We start from the raw sequence: 23320 nt of genomic DNA, 5'->3' as shown, positions 1-23320 counted from the left end.
GACTTTGATTTGTGGATTAGTTAATTTCCTCATTCCTATAGCAAAACAGATGACAAGAAGATTAAGGAAAGGGCTTGTTTTGGCTTGAAGTTCCTGGGGATCTATTCCACCATGGCAGAGAACACATAGGGAAAAATGTGAGAAGCCAGTTGCTTGCATTATATCCATCCATAGTCAGGAAGCAGATGTGGAGAACAGGAGTTCAACTGGGCTGTAAGACTCCTGTCTCTTCAGGGACCCATTTGCAGAACAATTCCCCCTCCTAAGGATTCCAACACCTTCCTCAATAATTTTAAGTATAGAAAGGGCTTCAGTACATGGTGTAATGGCTTATAATGATGACCTGGGGACTTGTTGATGGCATCTGAATCCATCCCTGTGAATTCCACAGAAGATTCTTAGTTCTCTGAATATCAGTGGTCTTGGTGAAGCTATGGGCACACTCTTCTAGGAAGAACCAAGTGGGATGCAAAATGATTATTTTGCTCCTTCACAGCATGGTGCTGAGCACACCAGCTGTGCAAGACCCATTTATGTGCCCTGCCTACAAGTGTGCTGATTAAACCACTGTAGCTCATTGATCTCCAGGAGCTTGGCTAAGCTTGGCTATGCAATGCCACTGACTCAGCCAGGTTTCATTGTTCCTAAGACCCTCGTAATAGCCACAACCCATCGTTCTTAAACTAGTCTTAGTAATGGTTGGTTGTAACTACAACCCCACTCTAGCGTACCTCATATTTTCTTTCTACCTCTTATGTACATGCGTCTTTCATTCTTAATACAGAACTAAGGGAAAACAATCAATATCATGAAACACTCTATAATGGCTCAAGAAATGAATTGTGTACTTTCTAGAAAGTCTAAATTTACTTGAAGGCCAACTTACAAAATCAATTGTGTTTATGTGCACAGAAATATAGAGAAATACATGTTCAGGGTTTAAAATTAATAATAAAAGAAACTAAAAGAATGAAAGTCATAAATAAAATTAAGCTTATTATAGTGTTACAATCATTTCTAGATGATTTGGTAGCTTTCCTTTTATATTGCAATTGTAGGATTAATTCAAAGACTAACTGCTACTGAAAAACTTAAATTGAGGAGAGCATAGAGTCAAAAATGCATCCAACAAAACATGTGGAAGTCTTTTAATTAATTAGATCAGCACCAAACAAAAATTATTGAGAAAAGCTAAGAGCATCTCCTATTTACTGAAGAAAATTGTAAGCTATCAATATTTATTTACTTCCAAAAATATTAATTTATTCTTCTGGCATCACTTCATTATTGGTATTACTCAAATAGTATCAGAAATATGAAATCCTGGTTAAATCCTACCCTTTAGCTCTTGTGAATATGGGGATCCTAAAAGACAAATACTTTGACCCAAAGGTCAAATGTCAGTAATGCTGAACTTAGGTGGTCTAAATCCTCATATTTGTTTTTGTCTTTCCCTACTTACTGGTCTAAATGCTTCAAGGAAACATTATGTATCAGGAAAAATAAAAGGAAATAATGAGCTAGATGATAAGTAGGAAACTTATTGAATGCATTATGTTTCTTTAGATGGAAAGAAGATTTTTACAAGTATCCCACACCCAACACAAGTGTCCTTGTTAGGGGAATGTGGATGTGGGGCAGGTTGTGAGTGCTTGAGAGCTGATCTATTGTGACTTCCTATACATGGCTTAGTTTACATTATCTAATGATGTGAAGGAAGCAGGAACAGAGAAGGCACATAAACCTAGTCCTCAGAGGGCACACAAGTGTCTAAGACTGATAGTACTCACAGGTCTGAAGAGAGGCACACTAAAACCTGGGTCTCCCTGTTTCCTTAGGATACCATGCCAGCAACACCCTAATAGTTTGGAAACAAGGCTGTCTAAGATGCTTAGTGTTGTAGGTCTTTGAAAGCCACATTGTCACAAACCACCAATCACAGAAGAGGAAATGTTTTTAGGTCAGAATGAGCTTTTGCCTGAGGGAAATTGATACTATGTGTGACAAGGTCTACCTGTGAACCAAAGGACAATTCTCCTATTAAGAAGAAGTAGAGCTAATACGTATTTCTATAATTGTAGCAATATCTTGATAGACTACATAGTTTCTGAAAATTATGGCATTTGCTAATGAGGACAGGGTGACAGTTTTGTTGGACCTACGAGTAAGTTAATTTCAGTCCTACCACTGATAATCTCTGTGAGTAGTGTTCATCTTAAAGTCCTGACTGTTAGAGGTTGCTGACTCAACTTATCCCACCACATTTACAATACTGCTCCAAGTGTTAGAGTTAGCCAGAAACTGTGGCCTCAACATTGATGAATCCATTCATATCAGTGTTGCATTGTCATCACCTTTGTGACTAAGTTCTATGAGCAAACAGTTTAAGTCTCATATTCATGACTCTAAACTGACTAGTTCACTAAAAGCTTAACACATAAAAAGTGGTCTTTTGATTGGGGAGAATAAATTATTGCAAAGAGATTATAAAATATTTGTCTTAGATTTGATACAATATCATGGAGGGAACATGGACACATGCTATACAAATAACTTTTATAATATATTTATGTTTTGTGCAAGTAACTTCCAGCATACTTTGTTATAAATTCTCTGGTCTGTGGAAGGTATTTGAACTTTTGGGATCTCCTCACTATTTCTAAGGGTAAAATTGAATACATATTCCAGATAGTAGTAAGAGTTTAGGAACTGATGTTTTCCATATTAATATTAGATAGTATTTAAAGTTTTGCATTCATGCAACACTGAGTATAGAAATACAAAAGTAAAAATAAAAATACGTACATAAAGAAGAAATTTGCAATTATTAAGTATAATCAAAACATATGGCAAAAGATTTTGTGTACACCTCATAATATAAGCAATGAAATACCTTTACAACACAAGTGTTACTTGTCCTGGGTATAAGCAAGCAATCATACACCCCAGGAAGATATTGCACTTGACCTGACCTGAATGTTTATGACTACAATGTAATTCTTCATTCTATTATATCCTACTTCTTCCTGCTGCACATTAAATACAGAGAACATTACTGTGTTAGAATGGAATGAACTGCTTAATTTTATGTTACCAGAAATAATATTAGTATTTTCATAGTAGAAGAATATTAGGAAATGTCTCAGAGACAAAATAAGGGTGTAACAGAGGATTGAAGAATGGATGTAATTTTTTTTTTTTTAATTTGGGATAAAGTGGTAGGGCTGGATTAGCCTTTGGCATAGAAGTCACCAGAATCTATTAAAGAGCATACCTAGACATCAGTATTAAGGAAAATGGGATCTGAGGATCTGGCAAGAAACCCAAAAGTATAGAGCCCTCCCTAGATTTTGTTTGACTCTCAAGTGCTTACTTAATTTTTTGCATATACTAAAAGATAGAAACTAAGGGTGATTGTCAAAATGTATTATTAAAGAGGTTGTATGTACCACATCTTACCATGACCTTCCCCAGCTACCACCAGACCAAACATATCAGATATGCTGTTGGGAGTGATAAAAGTGCTACTGGAATTTCAACAGTATGGAGACAGAAGTGTGAGCAATTTTACATGGATAATAATGTAAACAGTAGAAAATGTGTTTTTTTTTTTTCCTTTAGAATTAAGAAGGAATAAAAAGTGTCCATTCCTATCATGTTCACTCCATAGATCACTTACACGCCTAGGCACTGCCATATGATAAAAGAAACAAAATGGAAATGAATAAGAAGATAATAATTAAGTTTATTCCTATTTCTAATGGTATAAGGAAAACATACCAAAAATTTCTCAGACATGACAGACACCTTTAGCAAAATATCAGAACATAAAATCAACATAAGAAAATATACCATTAGACTTCCAGTCACAATGGTATCTGCCTAACCACACTTCAACCACACTTCACCTCATAGGGAAGGAAAGGCAAGATTGGTGGGGCCTCTAGGGTCTACTAGTCCTAGAAGACCTCCAGTGGGAGGTGTGGAAGAGCAAAGTAAGGAACATGTGAATTCCCATGCTCTGCGGTTGCCAACCAGTGCCCCAATCCCCTCAAACAACCCTTTTAGCCAACATGCTAACTGCCCCACCAAGGACCAGGTTCACTCCTGCACTACCTGCAGATCCAGGCCAGCTGGCTCTCATTTCACCTTCCCTCCCATGGCTTTCCTCCTGCTTCCTGCCACCAGCACTGCTGCCCCACCCTGTGGCCCTGCCTTGCCGCAAACCAGGTTTGCTCCTGCACTACCTGCAGGCTACGCAGATCCAGGCTACCTGGTTCTCATTCATCCCTCACTCCCTCCTGAGGTTTTCCTCCCTCTTCCCACCACTGGGACAACTGCCACCTCATTACACCCAAGAAGCTGAAATACTTAATAGACATCTCAAGGACCAGACAATAGGGAGGAAGGGGTTTGAAGGGAGGGTCAGGGTGTGGGGGACACACAAAACTGAACCAAAATGGAATTGGTGCCATAAAACTCTATATTCTGGAAGATAGATGAAAAGGATGAACCCTCATCAGGACCTTAGAGGGACCACCAGAATCAAAGGGCCTTGGAGAGGGTAAGATAAAGCCTAACCTTAATTTTCTCCTATTTCTGTCTCTTTTTCTCTCTCTCTCATTCATTTTTTCTCTTATATATTAACCATTTTTTTTATTTCCTTCTTTTCCCTCAGCACTATCCTGTAACTCCCAGTACTCTGATACAGTTAACATCCAAAATAAGCTGTTGATCAGAGAGACCTACAATGTTTCCCAAAAGAAGACAGTCTTCTGTCAGAGCACTTGATTACCTACAAACGTTTAATGGAAAGACCCTACTGCCACAGACACCACATGCTGTCAGTATGGAACATGGAGAGACCTGGATAGGATCTAGAAGAGAGCCAATCCCCAGACAATTAGCCCGTCTAGTGCCAAAAGTTGCAACATGAGCCACTAGGGGAAAAAGGGCAACATCTCTCAGAGAAACTCAAGGTCTAAGCTACTCAGCAGCAAACAACATGATGTGATGCTCAGTCAAGTGCACTAGTGGCATACAGCCATGGTGGGGAACCAACTGCTTTTGGATTAGCTAACAGATTAATTTAGTGAAAAGAAACCCATAGCTGGAACTGAGAAACAAGTCATAATCATATCCAAATAAAGAGTTCACTCTCCAATATCACGCTTCCACCAATCTTGGGCTACAAGAGGGCCTACACCTATTAAATTCTCTCTAACAATGGTTATCCCATTTAACTGGTGCTGACTTCACTCTCCATTTGAGAATCTGCTTCTCTTTTTCATATGGATGCAGGATATGAGGAGAGAATCAGCCCATCTCACTTCACTAGGGCCCATGTTGAAAATATAGAGTAGTCAGGGAAATTAACAAGAGTACTGATTTCTTGCTGGACCTGATATCTGCAGTAGGGTGAAGGAGATAGACACAGAGGACACTCAACTCCTACCAACTCATAGATCCAGAGACAAAGAAGCTCCCAAGCCCATCAATGAAGTAGACCTAAAATGAGTCCAAACATGGCTCAGGGAAATTTGTGGAAGATAAGGCACAAGATGAGATGTTACACATAAATATTTTGACTCTTCCCCATAACTGATGGCTACACCAAAATTGTATGACCCACATTCCCCAGTAGATAACTAGCATCTCCAACAAGGAGGGTCCCTTTGGAAGGGGGCAGGAATGGGGACAAGTATGGTTCTAACATGTGCTGTTTACATACTGAGTATGTCCATAACCAATAAAAAATAAATAAACCCATAAAAAATAAACCAGAAAGACAATGTCATTAACATTGACCTAAAAAAAAAATTCAAAACCTAAAAATGCAGCTACCTCCATGTTAATTCTATAGTCAGAAATCCTAATTCCCAATAAAGAAATATTTTCACTTTCTCCATTTACAACAGTCTGTCAAACAATGCAGGAACACACGAGCTATCATTTGCACAAAATAAACACATGAGGAGAGAAGATAAGAGAGAGGTGGTGAAGAAGACAGAAAGAGAGAGAAATATCTATATGGCCACAACAAACAAGTTAAATTTACCCTGTTTTCTAATTTTTAAAATGCAATTTGTGGTTGGAATATATAGCTATGCAAGGTGAGGCTGTGGATACTTTCATTTTTCACATTCCATAGCATAGTATATGATGGAGTAGTGGAAACAAAACCACAATTGTCTCATTTACAAATATTATAGGACTACTTAGTAGATGACAGTAATTGTGCCAATTTCAAGCCACAAGGACACTTATCTTATCTCTGATATTTGAAACCCATAAGTAACTTAACAACAATAAAACCATATACAGAATTTTAACACTTCTTGTGAGTGCTGTCAAAATATGCTATTGGTTCCAGTTAAGATGGCAGCATATGAACCATGCCAAAGCAGCCTAGGGGAGAAAAAGCAAGAAAACCCCAGCAAAACACCAACTTTTACTAAAACATGAGGTGTATAAGAAATGAAAATGGCAGCAGAGAAGGAGGAGAGATCCAGAGCCCATATAGGCAGGCAGAAGCAGCTCCAGAAGCAGTGGCACCAGGTCTGTTGGGCCACAGTTGTCAGGCTCAGCATGAGATGCAGGAAAGCCACATGAGAGTATTTTTGATTGACACCAGAGCTCCTTGCAAACTCAAGAAACATGAAGGGAGAATTGCATTAAACAACGAAAAAGGAGATCACAAAGTAGAGGATCATGTGGACCAGCGAGAGAACTAGAGCCACCATTGACAGTCTCCCCTCCCCTACCACCAGTGCAAGTGCCAGCAAACACCAGAGACCAGTGGAAGGGAGATCACAGTACCCAGAACAGGCTAACAGAGCAGTGATCCAGTGACCCAGCCAGCCTACTTGAACCCACAATGCACCAAAGAGGGACTCAAGCAGGGGCATAGCATAACTGAGACCAAAATCATCCCAAAAGGTAACTGGTATTACACCAGGTCAGTAGTTGCCTAAAAAACCTGGTATATAGACCTGAACCAAAAGTGCTAATTACACCTTCTATATCTGGATAAATTATATGTTAAATCTGATGGATGGTCTGATTTGCCATTCTAAAATGAGCTATATTTTGGACTTGTTATCAGTTGCTTCTTGATTTATAGTGGTTTTGTTTTCTCTCCTGTTATACATAAGGGAAGGGTCTCACTTGGTCACAAGCAGACTTGGAACCCTCAACAGACCAGAAATCTTAATCGCCTTGTTTTCAGGATTAAGGGTGTGGGTGGGGCACTGTTGGGCCTTGACAGGCCTGGGCATGAGACCTAGTGGAATTTCATGAGCCTAGCTAAAGTTTGGTGATCTGCCTCTGGCCAGCTATGACTCAGCAAGATGCCTAATGGCCGCTGGGGACTTCAATACACCATTATCAGTAATAGATCATCCAAACACAAACTCAGCAGGGAAGTAAGATAGCTCAACAAAACCATAGATCAGTTAGACCTAATGGACATCTACAGAACATTCCACCCCAAATCCACAGACTACACATTCTTCTCAGCAGCCCATGGAACATTCTCTAAAATAGACCATATACTGGGTCACAAAGACTGCCTCCACATATTTAGGAAAATTGACATAATTCGCTATATGATATAAGATCACAATGGTATATTGCAGAAATCAAAAACAAAAGACCCACCAACAATCCCAACAGCACCTGGAAACTGAACAGCATACTTTTAAACAATAAATGGATAGTGGATGGAATAAGAAATGAAATTGTAAAATTTTTAGAATTGAATGACGATGAGAACACATCATACCAAAACTTATGGGATACAATGAAGGCAGTCCTCAGGGAAAAATTCATAGCACTCAATGCCTTCATAAAAAAGACAGAAAGATCCCAAATCAATAACCTAACCATCCACATAAAGGCACTGGAAAAACAAGAAAAAACCCAACCCAAAGAGCTCCAGAGGAGAGAAATAGTTAAAATCAGAGCAGAAATTAATGCATTGGAAACTAAGGAAACAATTAAGACAATTGATAAAAAACAAAACAAAACAAAACAAAACCAAAAAAACAACAAAAACTGGTTCTTTGAAAAAATAAACAAGATGGACAAACCCCTGGCCAATTTGATCAAGCAAAAAAAAAGGAGAAGCTTCAAATTAACAAAATTCAAAATGAAAAAGGAGAGATCACAACAGACATAAGTGAAATTGGGAGAATCATCAGGACTTATTTCAAAAACCTCTACTCCACAAAACTGGATAATGTGGAGGAGATGGATAAATTCCTGGACACATACCATCTATCACAGCTAAATTCAGAGCAGATTAATCACCTCAATGAACCCATCACACTTATGGAGATTGAAAAAGTAATAAAAAAAAACTTCCCCAAAAAGAAGAGTCCAGGTCCAGATGGCTTCTCAGCCGAATTCTATCAAACCTTCATGGTAGAACTCAAACCAATCTTCCTAAAACTGTGCCAAACAATTGAAGAGCAGGGAAAGTTACCCAACTCCTTTTAAGAAGCCAGTATCACCCTAATCCCCAAACCAGGCAGAGCTGCCACAAGAAAAGAAAACTACCAGCCTATATCCCTGATGAACTTAGATGCTAAGATCCTGAACAAAATACTCGCAAACCGAATCCAACAACACATCAAAAGCATTATCCACCTTGACCAAGTGGGATTCATCCTTGGAACACAAGGGTGGTTCAATATAAGGAAATCTGTCAATGTAATATACCACACAAACAAGCTTAAACATAAAAACCACATGATCATTTCAATAAATGCAGAAAAGGCCTTTGACAAGATACAACATCCCTTCATGGTTTTCATAATACCTACTGTTGCATAAATACCCTGTGCTGTTTTTCATTAAAAGTGTACATTGTTTAGTTAAATTTTTGAATCTGCCTGTATTTTCTTCCATTCAACCTACTTGAATACTCTCATAGCAGGCAAACCCAATACCTAGGATCACTTTTGTTGATACTCTGAAAGTCTTGAGAGCCATACCTAGCACCCTAAGCTCCTACCCTGAAGATATATAACACCAGATTGATTGATACATCTAATAATACTGCAACTAACTAGAAAATCAAAGCATTGAATTAATCCAAGATGCAAAATTTATGCATTATAACACAAGAAACACCAAAAATAAAGACAATATAAATCCACCAAAAGTATTAATGCATCAGAAAATACTTCCATTGAGAACAAGATAGAGGGAATGCCTGAGAAATATTTCAAAAGAATGATTATAAAGTCAAAGAAGAAGTCAAATGAATGAAAGAGGAAATCAAAGAAGACACAGGACACCAGTTTAATGAAATAAAGAGGTCAATCTAAAACATAAATAAGGAAATTGAAATAATAAAGAAAAAACAGTAAGAATTACTAACAATGAAGAACAAAGTTAATGTAATTAAAAAAAAAAAACTGTAGAAAATCTCACCAGTAGAATGGATAAAGGAGAGGACAGCATATCTAAGATAAAAGACCAGATGGCAGATCTAATACAGTCCAACAAAGAGAAAGAAACTAACAGGAATGTATGAATGGGAATTTCAAGATATTCAGGACACTATGAAAAGATCAAACATAAGAAGTCAGGATATAGCAACATGGCTCAGGGAAATTTTGCAAAAGAAGGGCCAGAAAGAATATCATAGCCACAGGTTGGGTTATGATATGCAGAGACATTTCTCCTACCCATAACTGTGGGCTAACTCGACAGTGCATGGCTTATACCTCAACAAGGAGAGGCCAGGGGGAGGGGGTAGTACAAGGATGAGCTTAACAATGGTAGCAACTTGACTGTATTCACTGAGTACAAAACTAATTAGTAAAATATAATAATACTAATAAATTAAATTTAAAAAAAATAAAGAATTCAGGGTATAGTAATAGGAGAAGAATTATACTCCTAAGGCACAGTAGGCATGTTCAATAAAATCATAGAAGGAAACTTCCCTCAAATTGGGAATGAGCTGCCAATGCAGATTCAGGGATCCTTTAGAACACCAACCAGACAAAACCCAGAAAGAACCTCTACTTGCCATATTATAATCAAACTACCAAACACACAAACCAAAGAAAAAAAACATTGAGAGCAGTTAGAGAAAAATCAAGATACCTACAAAGGGAAACCCATTAGAATCACAGCAGATTACTCAACACAAACTATAAAGGGCTTGGAGTGATGTATTCCAAGTTCTGAAAGATAACAACTGTCAGCCAAGGTTACTTTATCCTGTAAAACTATCCATTCAAATAGACAGAGAAATAAGGACATTCCATGACAAAAGCAGTCTAAAGGAGCATTGGAAGACAAAACCAGCTCTACAGAAAATACTTGAAAAATCTTCCATGCTGAAGAGAAAAAAAGCACACATATAAGGAACCTGGAAAAACAACAACAACAACAAAAAAAAAAACAAAGAATACTCAAATACTAGTTAACACAAGAGAACAAAGGTAAAACTGAAAGAACTACAAAAAATGGCAAAAATAAATACACACTGTTCAATAATATCTCTTCATATCAATGGCCACAAAGACCCAAACAAAAGACATAGGTTTGCAGACTGTTTTAAAAAGAAAGATCCTTCAATTTGTGGCCTCCAAGAAACCCACCCTTCTAAAAAGGATGGACAGTATGTTAGAGTGAAAGTTTGGAAAACAGTGTTTCAAGCAAATGGGCCTAGAAAACAATCAGGGATGGCTATCCTAACATCTGTCAAGGTAGAGTTCAATCCAACATTAGTTAAGAAAGAAAAGGAAGGTTACTTTATATTGATTAAAGGCACACTCCAACAGGAGGACATTATAATCCTAAACATATATGCACCTAACATGGGGGCTCCCAAATTCATCAAACAAATGCTATTAGAACTAAAGTCTCAGATAACACCAAACACAGTGGTAGTGGATGATTTCAACCCCCACTCTCATCAATTGACAGGTGTTCCCAGGCATCTGTATTAAATGAGGTTACAGAAGAAATGGACCTAACAGATATATACAGGACATTTAATCCAAATGCTGCAGAATATACATTCCTTTTAGCATCACATGTAACATTTTCTAAATAGACCATATATTAAGGCACAAAGCAAATTTTAACAAATGCAGGAAAATTGACATAATTCCTTGCATTCTATCTGACCACAATGGAATCAAACTACAAATCAATAGTAAGAAAAGCTATAGAGCATACACAAAATCATGGAAACTAAACAATACACTACTAAATGATAAATGGGACAATGAAGAAATCAAGAAGGAAATCAAAAAATTCATAGAGTCAAATGATAATGAGAACACAACATACCAAAATCTCTGGGACACAATAAAGGCAGTCATAAGAGGTAAATTTATAGTTTTAAGTGACTATATTAAGAAATTAGAAAGGTCTCCAGTAAATGACCTAATGATTCACCTTAGAATTTTGCAAAAAGAAGAACAAGGCAAACCAAAACCCAGTAGATGGGATGAAATAATAAAGATTAGGGCAGAAAATAATGAAATAGAACCCCAAAAAGCAAACCAAAGAATCAATGAAGAAAAAGTTAGTTCTTTGAAAGGATAAAAAAGATTGATAAACCATTAGAAAAATCTGACCAAAAGAAAGAAGAGACACAAATTAATAAAGTTAGAGATGAAAAAGACAACATCATAACAGATACCAGAGAAATTAAAAAACTCATCTGGTCATAATATAAAAACATATACTCCAGTAACTATGAAAATCTGAAAGAAATGGATAGTTTCCTTGATTTATATGACCTACCTAAATTAAATCAAGATGAGATTAATCACTTAAATTGATTTATAAGAAGTATGGAGATCCAAGCAGTTATCAAAAATCTCCCAAACTAAAAAAAGCCCAGGCCCAGATGGATTCACTCCTGAATTTTACAAGACCTTCAGGGAAGAACTAACACCATTACTTCTTAAGCTTTTCCATAAAACAGAAAAAGAAGGAATCCTACCAAACTCCTTCTACAAAGCCAGGATCACCCTGATACCAAAACCAGGCAAAAATAGAACCAAAAAAGAAAATTACAGACAAATATCCCTCATGAACATAGATGCAAAGCTCCTCAACAAAATATTGGAAAACAGAATACAAGAATATGTCAGAAAGTTCATTCACCCTGACCAAGTAGGCTTTATCCCAGATATGCAGGGATGGTTCAATATACACAAATCAATAAATATAATACAATATATAAATGGACTGAGAGACAAAAATCACATGATCATCTCATTAGATGCAGAAAAAGCATTTGACAAAATCCAACATCCCTTCATGATAAAAGTGCTCCAGAGACTAGGAATAGAAGGAATATATCTCAAAATAATAAAGGCTATTTATGACAAGCCTACTGCCAACATATTACTAAATGGGGAAAAACTGGAAGCTTTTCCAATAAAATCAGGAACAAGATAAGGGTGTCCACTGTCCCCACTTCTATTTAATATGCTACTGGAAGTCTTAGCTATAGCAATAAGGCAAGATATACACACAAAAGGGATACAAATTGGAAAGGAAGTGATCAAATTATCATTATTTGCAGATGACATGATTTTATATATAAAGGGCTCTAAAGATTCTACCAGCCCACTGTTAGAGCTGATAAACACCTACAGCCATGTAGCAGGATACAAAATAAATACACAGAAATCAGTAGCCTTCCTATAGGCTGACAACAAACATACAGAGGATGAAATGAGAGAATCACTCCCATTTACAATTGCATCAAAGAAAATAAAGTACCTTGGGATAAACCTAACCAAGGAAGTAAAGGATCTCTACAATGAAAACTTTAATATATATATATATATATATATATATATATATATATATACATATATATATATATATATGTTTAATTTTTACCTATTTGACAATGACAGACAGAGAGAGAAAGAGAGAGTGAGAGAATGAGAACGCCAGGGCCTTCAGCCACTGCAAACAAACTCCAGATGCATGTGCCCCCTTGTGCATCTGGCCAACACGGGTCTTGGGGAATCAAGCCTCGAACCGGGGTCCTTAGGCTTCACAGGCAAGAGCTTAACTGCTAAGCCATCTCTCCAGCCCTACAATGAAAACTTTAAAACACTCAAGTGAGAAATTGCAGAAGACACTAGGAATGGGAAAAACAACCCTGGTTCCTGGATCAGAAGAATCAATATTGTGAAAATGGCAATTTTACCAAGAGCAATCTCACATTTACTGTAATCCCCATCAAAATTTTAACAGCATTGTTCATGGAAATAGAAAAAAATATCCAAATGTTCATTTGGAATGACAAAAACATTGAATATCTAAAATAATACTGAGCAAAAAAATAAGGCTGGTGGTATCACCATACCTGATTTTAACCTATGCTATAGAGCCATAGTAACAAAAACAGCATGGTACTGGCAAATCGCAGACATGTAGATTACTGGAACAGAATAGAGGAACCAGATATAAGTCCGGGTAGCTAAAGCCACCTGATATTTGATAAAAATGCCAAAAATTCTCATTGGAGAAGAGACACCCTCTTCAGCAAATGGTGCTGGGGAAACTGGATATGTATCTGTAGAATGATGAAAATAGATTCTTCTCTCTCTTCGTGCACAAGAATTAAGTGCAAATGGATTAAAGACCTGAACATCAGACTGGAAACTCTAAAACTGCTAGAGTAAATAGTAGGGGGAACCCTTCAACATATTGGTTTTGGCAAAGACTTTATGAATACAACCCCAATTGCTCAAGTAATAAAACCACAGATTAACCACTGGGACCTCATCAAATGACAAAAATTTTGTACAGCAAAGGACACTGTGAATAAAGCAACAAGGCTTCCTACAGAATGGAAAAAATATCTTTGCCAGCTATGCATCTAATAGATGATTAATATCTAGGATATACAAAGAATTCAAAAAATTAAATAATAAGAGGTCAAACAAGCCAATTAAGAAATGGGCTATGGACCTAAATAGAGAGTTCTCAAAAGAAGAAATGCAGATGGTTTATAAGCATCTAAAAAAATGTTCTACATCCCTAGTCATCAGGGAAATGCAGATTAAAACTACGTTGAGATTCCATCTCACTCCTGTCAGATTGGCTACCATCATGAAAACAAATGACCATAAATGCTGGCGAGGATGTGGAAAAAGAGGAACCCTTTTACACTGTTGGTGGGAATGCAATCTGGTCCAGCCATTGTGGGAATCAGTGTGGAGGTTCTTTTTTTTTTTTTTTTAAATATTTATTTATTTATTTATTTGAGAACGACAGACACAGAGAGAAAGACAGATAGAGGAAGAGAAAGAGAATGGGCGCGCCAGGGCTTCCAGCCTCTGCAAATGAACTCCAGACGCGTGCGCCCCCTTGTGCATCTGGCTAACATGGGACCTGGGGAACTGAGCCTTGAACCAGGGTCTTTAGGCTTCACAGGCAAGCGCTTAACCGCTAAGCCATCTCTCCAGCCCAGTGTGGAGGTTCTTAAGACAGCTAAAAGTAGATCTACCATATGACCCAGCTATAGCAGTCCTAGGCATATATTCTAAGGACTTATCTCATTACCTTAGAGATACTTGCTCAACCATGTTTATTGCTGCTCAATTCACAACAACTGGGAAATGGAACCAGCCTAGATGTCCCTCAACTGATGAGTGGATAATGAAGATATGACACGTTTATACAATGGAGTTCTACTCAGAGGAAAAGAAAAATGAAATTATGAAATTTGCAGGAAAATGGATGGATCTGAAAAGGATTATACTAAGTGAGGTAACCCAGGCCCAGACAACCATGTATCACATGTTCTCTCTCATATGTGGATCCTAGCTACAGATGATCAGACTTCCATGCGAGTAGGAAGAAAACTCAGTAGCAGAGGCCTGTAAGCTAGAAAAGAAATATAAAGGGAAAAGGAAGAAAGGGAGGGCAATAATTAATAGGATGGTATTGTATGTAGAAGAATAGATTAGTCGGGGGGGGGAGTGGAAAGGCCCAAAGTGAGGTCAGGGGAAGAGATTGAGTAAAGGAAAGGTGGAGGGAGGGCTAATCAAAGTCTAAGAGGATATAAATAAATCATACTTTTTTGGACATTGGAACACTCAGGAGCCATAGATTGTTGCTAGAAAATTTTCAGTGCCAGGGATGGGATACCTTCCAATGAGTTGTTGGCCAGGAAGATCCCTGATGCCCCCAAAACATTATAGGCCATAGCTGAGGCCCTTGTTTTCCCACCAGGAATAGATGGCAAAACCCTATTGCTGAAGATTCAACATACTTGGGCTGCAAGGCCACTGAGAAATCCTGTTGGAACTGAGCTGATAACCTCCTCCATGTTGATCATCTGACAGAAAGCAGGAAGAAGCCATTCTGCATGCATTTCAATGGGAGAAAGAGAAATCACCAGTGAAGATACTCAACAGTGGACACTGCAAGCCTTATATTTGGCCATCCAGGCTAAATGAGCCAACGGGTGGAATAGTGACACATCTGCCATGGTGGAAACCAACTACCCTCTAATTGGAGTAGAGGCCCACTCCATGGGAGGGAATACATACCTGATACTGAAAACTTAAAACAGGGGTAGTCATGATCCCTAGGGGTGTAACATTTGCTGCTGTCTGGCTAAATGTATATACTATGCTTATCAAACTGCCCAGTAAGTACTTCTCTTAATGTTCATACCCTTATATTAATGCTACTCTCACTTTTGTTATAGAATCTTCTCTTTTCATATGGCAGCGACCTTGGGATGACTCAGAAGGCATCATTGTCCTGGAAAGTGACCGGTGTCTCAGCACTGCAATATTTCTGTCACACCTTCCAAGGCTCAGTGTCTATTGCAGAAGAGGTGGTGGAAAGAATGTAAGAGCCAAAGGAAGGGTATGACTTCTTACAATGTGCTCCCTCCAGATACAAAATGGCCTGGATATCCATGACTTCACAGTGCCTAACACTACCTATAGAAGCCCATCCTAAGAGGAGGAAAAGATCATGACATCAAAATTAAAGAGAGACTGATTGAGATGGGGAGAGGATATGATGGAGAATCGTGCTTCAAAGGGGAAAGTGGTGGGGAGAGGCTATTACCATGGGATATTTTTTTATAACCATTGAAGTTGTTAATAAAAATTAAAAAAAAAAATAAAGAGCGACAGAGAGACTAATTGAGCAGGTGAGGGGTTATGATGGAGAATGGAGTTTCACAAGGGAAAGTGGGGGCTGGGAGGGCATTACCATGGGATATTGTTTACAATCATGGAAGTTGTTAATAAATAAATAAAAATTTAAAAAATACTTTACATAAAAAAGAATTGTTACAAAACATGATATTGATTGTCATGTTGCTTCTCAACATTTTAATTCATGAAAACAAGTGAGAACTTGCTATGTCTTGTTATAGGACTGATGGTGATGAAAATGCCTGAACCCAAATGTTTTTGTTTTTATTTTTTTCAGAAGAAACACTAATATTAAGCCAAAGTCAGGTAGAATATTAGGTAGATTGTTCCATTGTCAATATGTCTTGATCTGTCAGACTTGACCATTGTCACCATTTCATTCCTTGTTGAGCTGTTTTCTACCGTAGTATTGAAAGTATCTAGTATCCTGATATAAATCAGTAGGCAGTTAATCATGAGGGCTGTATAGTATATTAAAAACCATGTAACCTAGGTCATTGATTTTATAGATGGGAAAAGTGAGAGCCAGATAAGGGGAATGACTTATCTACAATAATCATTAGGTCATGAGTTCTAACTACAGCATAGCTTTTACTCTTATTGAGCGTTCAGTTTCTACTTCCTCTTCCACAACCTTTTCACTTACTGTTATTTCCAAGCTAGTTTATATTAACAGTGATAAATGGACTCATTCATTTTCAAGGTTAAGTCTTGTGGCTCACCACATCTCATTTATATTTTAATAAGTTATCCCAGGAAATTATAACTTTTATGCACATATGGTAGTCCACAATGACAGGAAATCCCAACACTATTCTTGTCTTTTTATCAAAAACTAGATGATACCTTTGGTTATTTCTTTTTTTATCTTATTTTAATTTATTTGAGAGAGAGAGAAAAAGAGAGAGAGAGAGAGAGAGAAAGAGAGAGAAAAAGAGAGAGAGTGAATGGGTGTGCTAAGGCCTACAGCCAGTGCACACAAACTCCAGATACATGTCACACCATGTGCATCTGGCTGACATAGGGGTGGTACTGGGAAATCAAACATGGGTCCTTAGGTTTCACAGGTAAGCAACTTAAGCACTATGACATCTTTTCAGCCCTAGTTATTTTTTTTTAATTTATAAAATGTTTTGCTGTCTACTATAATTTAAGAATAATGACTACTCTATTGTGTTTATGTTAGGATGCAAGTGTAATAACTATTCAACACTGAAATGAACTATAGCTTTAAAAGGCAAATGAAAATATTATAAACAGGGCTCAGGCATTAAGGTTTTCACATGCAAAGCCTCTTGACCATGGTTCACTTCTTCAGTACCCATGTAAAGCCAGAAGCACAGAGTGACACATGGTCCAGGGTTTGTTTGCTGTGGCCGGACTCCTTGAGCGTCCATTCTCTCCTACTGTCTCTGTCTCTCTGTGTCTTTCTGCTTGGCAACAAATAAATGAAAATATTTATTTAAAAAGAAAATACTATAAATGCAAGGTCATGGAAATGAAATAACAAGGCATCTTACAAATTATAGTTCAATCACATTTTGACTTCTGGTTCAGGAGAAATAAAAGACAGTTTTAAAGTTTGCATAGTGATATTATCAAAAGATGTGTTCAGCTGCTTAAGATGCCACAATAAAATATCATAGACTAAGTGGTTAACAAAACAGGACATTTTTACGCCCATAGTCTTAGAGACAAAGAGCCCAAGATCAAGGCATTAGGTAACACTGTCTCTCAGAATTTACTACCTTTCGTGGAGAAAGGGAAATTTTTACTCCTATTTCAAGTGGCTCATGCAAGGCTGGACAGAGTACAGGTGAAAGAGGGCTCAAATTTCTTTTTTCTTTCTTTTTTTTTTTCTTATGAGGTCATTCATCCTACCCTTTTTGACCCTATTTAACCTTAGTTACTTCCATATAAGTGTAGTTTCAAAATATGACTAAAAGGGGGGATATTGGAACTCCAATACAAGAATTTTCAAGTCAAAAATATATACATTCTGTACATAGCAGATGTAAATACAACTTTCATAGTTTTTTTTTTGAAAAAGTATAATTTTAGGAACTGAGAAGCTAGCATTGAAATTACTCTTGTATAACTAGACTTGCTATTGTATTGAGCATCCATGTGGGTTTATTTCAGTGTTAGGCTTGGGATATTTTAAAGCTCTAACCTACACTCCAAGATTCTTACATTCTGAAAATATGGTTTATGATAAAAAAGAAAAATAAGCATAACACATGCTGGCACCAACTGGCACAAATCTATTAACAACTCATTCCATCTCTGTCTTCAGGTGACTAAACTAGCCTAAACTCAGCATGTGAATATTTTCACAAAAGTGAATTCATTTGTTAGTGGTGAAAGAGAAGGAGACACACAGAAATAGACACACACACACACACACACACACACACACACACACACACATACACACACACACACACACATGGAGAGAGAGAAAGAGCAAGAAAATGAAAATGAACATGTATATATGTCTATGTATGACTACCTTACAACTTATATTGGAGCTTTCATTTAAGGATCAAGATGGTGATATATTTTATGAGTGTCAGAGTATATCATAAAAGAACTGATGAAAAATAAGAAAATTTCACTCCATAAGGATCTCAAGTTTCCCACAAGTAAAATGGATGCATTATCCATTCTTCAGATTTTTACTTTCTAAAGTAGAGACTTCTGAAAAGATTTTATACAGTCATTAAGTGAAATAAATTTCACAACCTACCAAAATTTGATATGCAACCAAGATCGGTTATTCAGCAACAATATAACCTTTGAAAAATCATTTACTCAATATTCTTTCTCATGCCCCCACCTATGAAATATATTTAATGGGAGAAATCATATCATGACATAATATACTTGACATACTTCCTGACACTTCAGTAGTCAATCATCATTGTTTAGCTTAAGGATACTGATGTCAGTGCAGCTGTTACTGCTACTGTAAGAATTTCTACTACTTCTGCTCTAATACTCCTGATATTTCTCTTAACAAACTTCTCCATTTTATGAAGTCTAAGGCAAGAGTGAGAGACCTGAGGGTGTAGCAGGTACAATGACCACTGACTCAGAAGAATCAATGTTCTTGATAGACTGCAACACTGGGTTGGCATATTTCCTATGCCAACAAGTTTGAAGTTGCAGAATTCAAACTTACAAGAGCTTATTTTGGAGCAGATAATTAACGTCACTTAAACAGGTTCCTTGTGAACAGATCAGTGGAAATCAGTCTTTTCAATTGATTTCTTCTGACAGCAGACCACAGTCTAGAGATGGCATGTGAGTGTCTAGGGGAAGGACAGGGTTGATTTCAAAGAGTACAGTAGAATTGTAAGATGGAAAAATGAAGTTTGGTATATGTTAAATATACTTAGAAAGAAGAAGTGGAAAATATACATGGGCAAAAATTTATGCATTTTACATTTTACATAAAAAGTGGATACATTGTTAGTACATTTAGATTTGAATGCTACACTGGTCAGTAATATACATCTAGATCTAAATTCTAAATATATTCTTTTAGAAAGTATTTGCCCCAAAATAGACATGGAATCCTTTTCTGTGGTATGAGATACTAATGTGCCTTGCTAGGGATATTGTGAGGATTTCGTTATACAAAATATCCTTTCCATGGTACAGAGTGGCTGGAGACATATGTTTTTAATTTTTTCTTATTGAGTTGTGTTTATTCAGTTTGTGATTGCCAACATTATCATTTTCTTGTGTATTTTTTCTTTTGCTGCATGACCCTCTTTAATTTCATAATCATAATATTCACCACCTTCTAACATACATGTAACCTTTAGGAACTGGGCATTGTTTCTCTTCTATCTACATTATAATCCTTTAATGTAAATATCCATCAAGAATATTTCAAAGAGGAATATGTGGATGAGTGATGAAACCAACATTTGTTCATGGAACAAGTGAGAATGAAAACTGAATTTTCTAGACATTCGAGCAAAGCATCTTGACTTCAGACCCAACATACTTTAAAACATTTATGCATTTATATATTTGTTAATTAATTCAAAAGCAAATTCCATAAAGTCTTTATTTTTGAATCATTCCCTTTAAAAGTCTAGACTTAAATTTTTGCTAGCTATTTGAGTGTTGAGTTAAATATTATCATCATTATAATGCTATTAAAATGATAGGATGTGACCCACCAAATAATACTGACAATCTAGGCCTGGGTTTCTTCATGCACATATAGTTACAGATTGGTAGCCATATACTATGTGCTAATCCTAAGGAAAAAGAGAAAGTAATGGCAAGGCATAAAAAGTTTAAGCTGCCATGGCTTTTATATACTTGTGGGAGAGTATAAATGGTGATGTAATAGGAGGTTGGAAAAGTTTAATACTATAGATGGTCAGACAATAAATACTTCATGCTTTTAGAGCCATATGGTCTCTTATAGTTATCCAACTCTACCATTATAGTAGGAAAAGCAGTCAGAAATATTAAAATAAAGGGATATGTTCCAATTAAATTTTATTCATAACAGGTGGCTGATCATGTTTGGTTTGTCATATAAATGAACATAAAATATAATAATATAGGTCTGGAGAGATGGCTTAGCAATTAAGGTTCTTACCTGTGAAGCCAAAGGACAGAGGTTCAATTCTCTAGGTTCCAAGTAAGCTAGATGCAAAAAGGTGGCGCATGTGTCTGGTATTCACTTGCAGTGGCTGGAGATCCTGGCATGCCCATTCTCTCTCTCTCTCCCCTTCTCTTTCTCTCTCTTTTCCTCCCTTTCTCCCTCCCTCCCTCCCTTCCTCCCTCTCTGACACAAACAAAAATAAACTTGGAAAATTTAAAAATATTAGTGGTTTGGGTTGAATAAATAATTACTATAAATAATCTAACAGATAGTGGGGTATTTGTTTGTTTGTTTTTGATTTTAGGTTTAATGATACAAAGGGCCTGTGGAGGAAGAGGGCATTTCACCTGAAATTTTAATGAAATGAGGGGAAAAGAAATGAAGAAAACGAGAAAAAGCATACAGGGAGAATACAAAGAGCTTGGAGGTGGAAGTCTTAAAACCCATCAAACAAAAAGAACAAAGTGAGAAAGATGTTATAGGAGCTGAATTTATAAGTTTTAATTCATTTTAAATAACCTGAGGCCACAGGAAAATCGTAGGCAAAGCTGTAAAATTATTTTACATCAGAAAACCACTATAGAAGTTTCTGGGAAGATAGATACAATGAAATGACAAGTTTGATTTTCTTTTAATCTCCACTTAAAATAGACCAAAGAGATAGCAAAAACCACAACTATGACAATAAATTAATTTATATATAATTTAAAATAAACATCATTAGCATGAAAAAAGAGGGGAGCAATAAAAAAACAAAAGTCAACAGACATTCATTAGAAACAGGTCAATATAAGGAAAGTAGTTGAGGGTATTTGAGCTAGATGATGGCAACATATCTGTAGTAAGGACAAGAACATTGAGGTGGTAATCCACACTGAACCAGAGGCCACTCCTAAGGCACAGGAGAAATTTCTAATAATGCAATTATTGTGCAAAACAATGACAATAGAGGCAAAGGAAAGGTAATTTAAGATGAAAGTTAGAGTGGTATATCGAGCCAGAAAGTATAAAAAAGTAAGCCAACACACTTGAACATTTCATAACTATTATAGTTAACAGAGTTTAGATAAGTTATAAAAGCTACTATAAATCACATCTGCATTTAAAAGTCCAGGAAAACAAAGTTCACATAAGTATGAAACATAGAACAGGATTCATTATAAGATGAACAATATGGGCTGCAGATATGGCTCAGCAGTTAAGATACTTGCCTGCAAATCCTAAAGACCCAGGTTCAATTCTCTAGTAATCACATAAAGCTCGGTGCACTCGGTGACACATGTGTCTGAAGTTTGTTTGCTGTAGCTAGAAACCCTGGTGGTCCCATTCTCTCTATATCTGCTTCTCTCTTTCGCTCATAAATAGTACATAAATATAAAAATAAATGAGTAAAAAAAATTAATTGAGGGAATTGCATACCTTTTGAAAAATGAAAGATTTTAGCAACATATGTATATGGAACACAGTATAAACTGTTAACTTTTGTAAATCATAGGATAAAAGAGATTCATAACTTGTGTAAGGGCAAACATGAGAAAAAGTCAAAATTAGAACACAAAATGAGTTTTAAAATGGGGACAAAATTAAAAGGAATGAATTTGCTACATAAAGTCTTCACTAGAAGAAATATTACTCCATGAAAATGGCATATATTCATCTAAGAGAAGCAGATGCAGTAAAGGGGGAAAAGCAAATTAATAAAAAAATGTAAAGGTAATGTGATAGGTGTTCATGATTAGGATTTGAATACTTATGAGAGTCACTAAGAAGAACAAATCAGCTGGGCGTGGTGGTGTAGGTCTTTTAATCCCAGCACTCAGGAGGCAGAGGTAGGAGGATCACTGTGAGTTTGAGGCCACCCTGAGACTAATGTCTCAAAAGAGTGGCTCATCCAGATAGATGAAGGTCACTTAACACCAAACAGACAAGACCAAATAAGAAATTCTAAGGCACATAAAACTCAGCAATAAAAGCAGAGAGGGTACTAAAAGCAGCAACACAGAAAACAAAAAAATGACTACATACAAAGGAAATCCTATCAGAATTACATCATATTTCTCAATGGAAATGTTGAAAGCCAAAAGGGCCTGGAATGGAACACTTGAAAGTCTAAAAAACCTATGGTTTCCAACCCAAGCCACTATACACAGTGAAGTATACCTCATAATAGATGGTGAACAGAAAACTTTACATGAAAAAATGTCAACTTGATGATTATATGAACATAAAGGCAAAACTATAGAGAATAAATACTTCAAGGAAGACTCCACACAGAAGAGTCAAACATCCAATCTCAAGAGTTTACAAAAATAAGATTACACTAACCAAAACTAGACCAGGATTAAATAAAAAGTACAAAACTCAAGAAAGCATCAAACTCTCATCATGTCAGGGATTAAATCAAACCTCACAGTTCTAACCTTAAGCATTAACAGATCTAACTCACCCATCAAAAGACACAAGTTAACAGGGTGGATCAAAAATATCACTTCTATCTACTGTCTTC

Source organism: Jaculus jaculus, chromosome 1, assembly GCF_020740685.1.
Source record: "Jaculus jaculus isolate mJacJac1 chromosome 1, mJacJac1.mat.Y.cur, whole genome shotgun sequence".
Classification (NCBI taxonomy): domain Eukaryota; kingdom Metazoa; phylum Chordata; class Mammalia; order Rodentia; family Dipodidae; genus Jaculus; species Jaculus jaculus.
Note: the sequence above shows the minus strand (reverse complement) of the source record.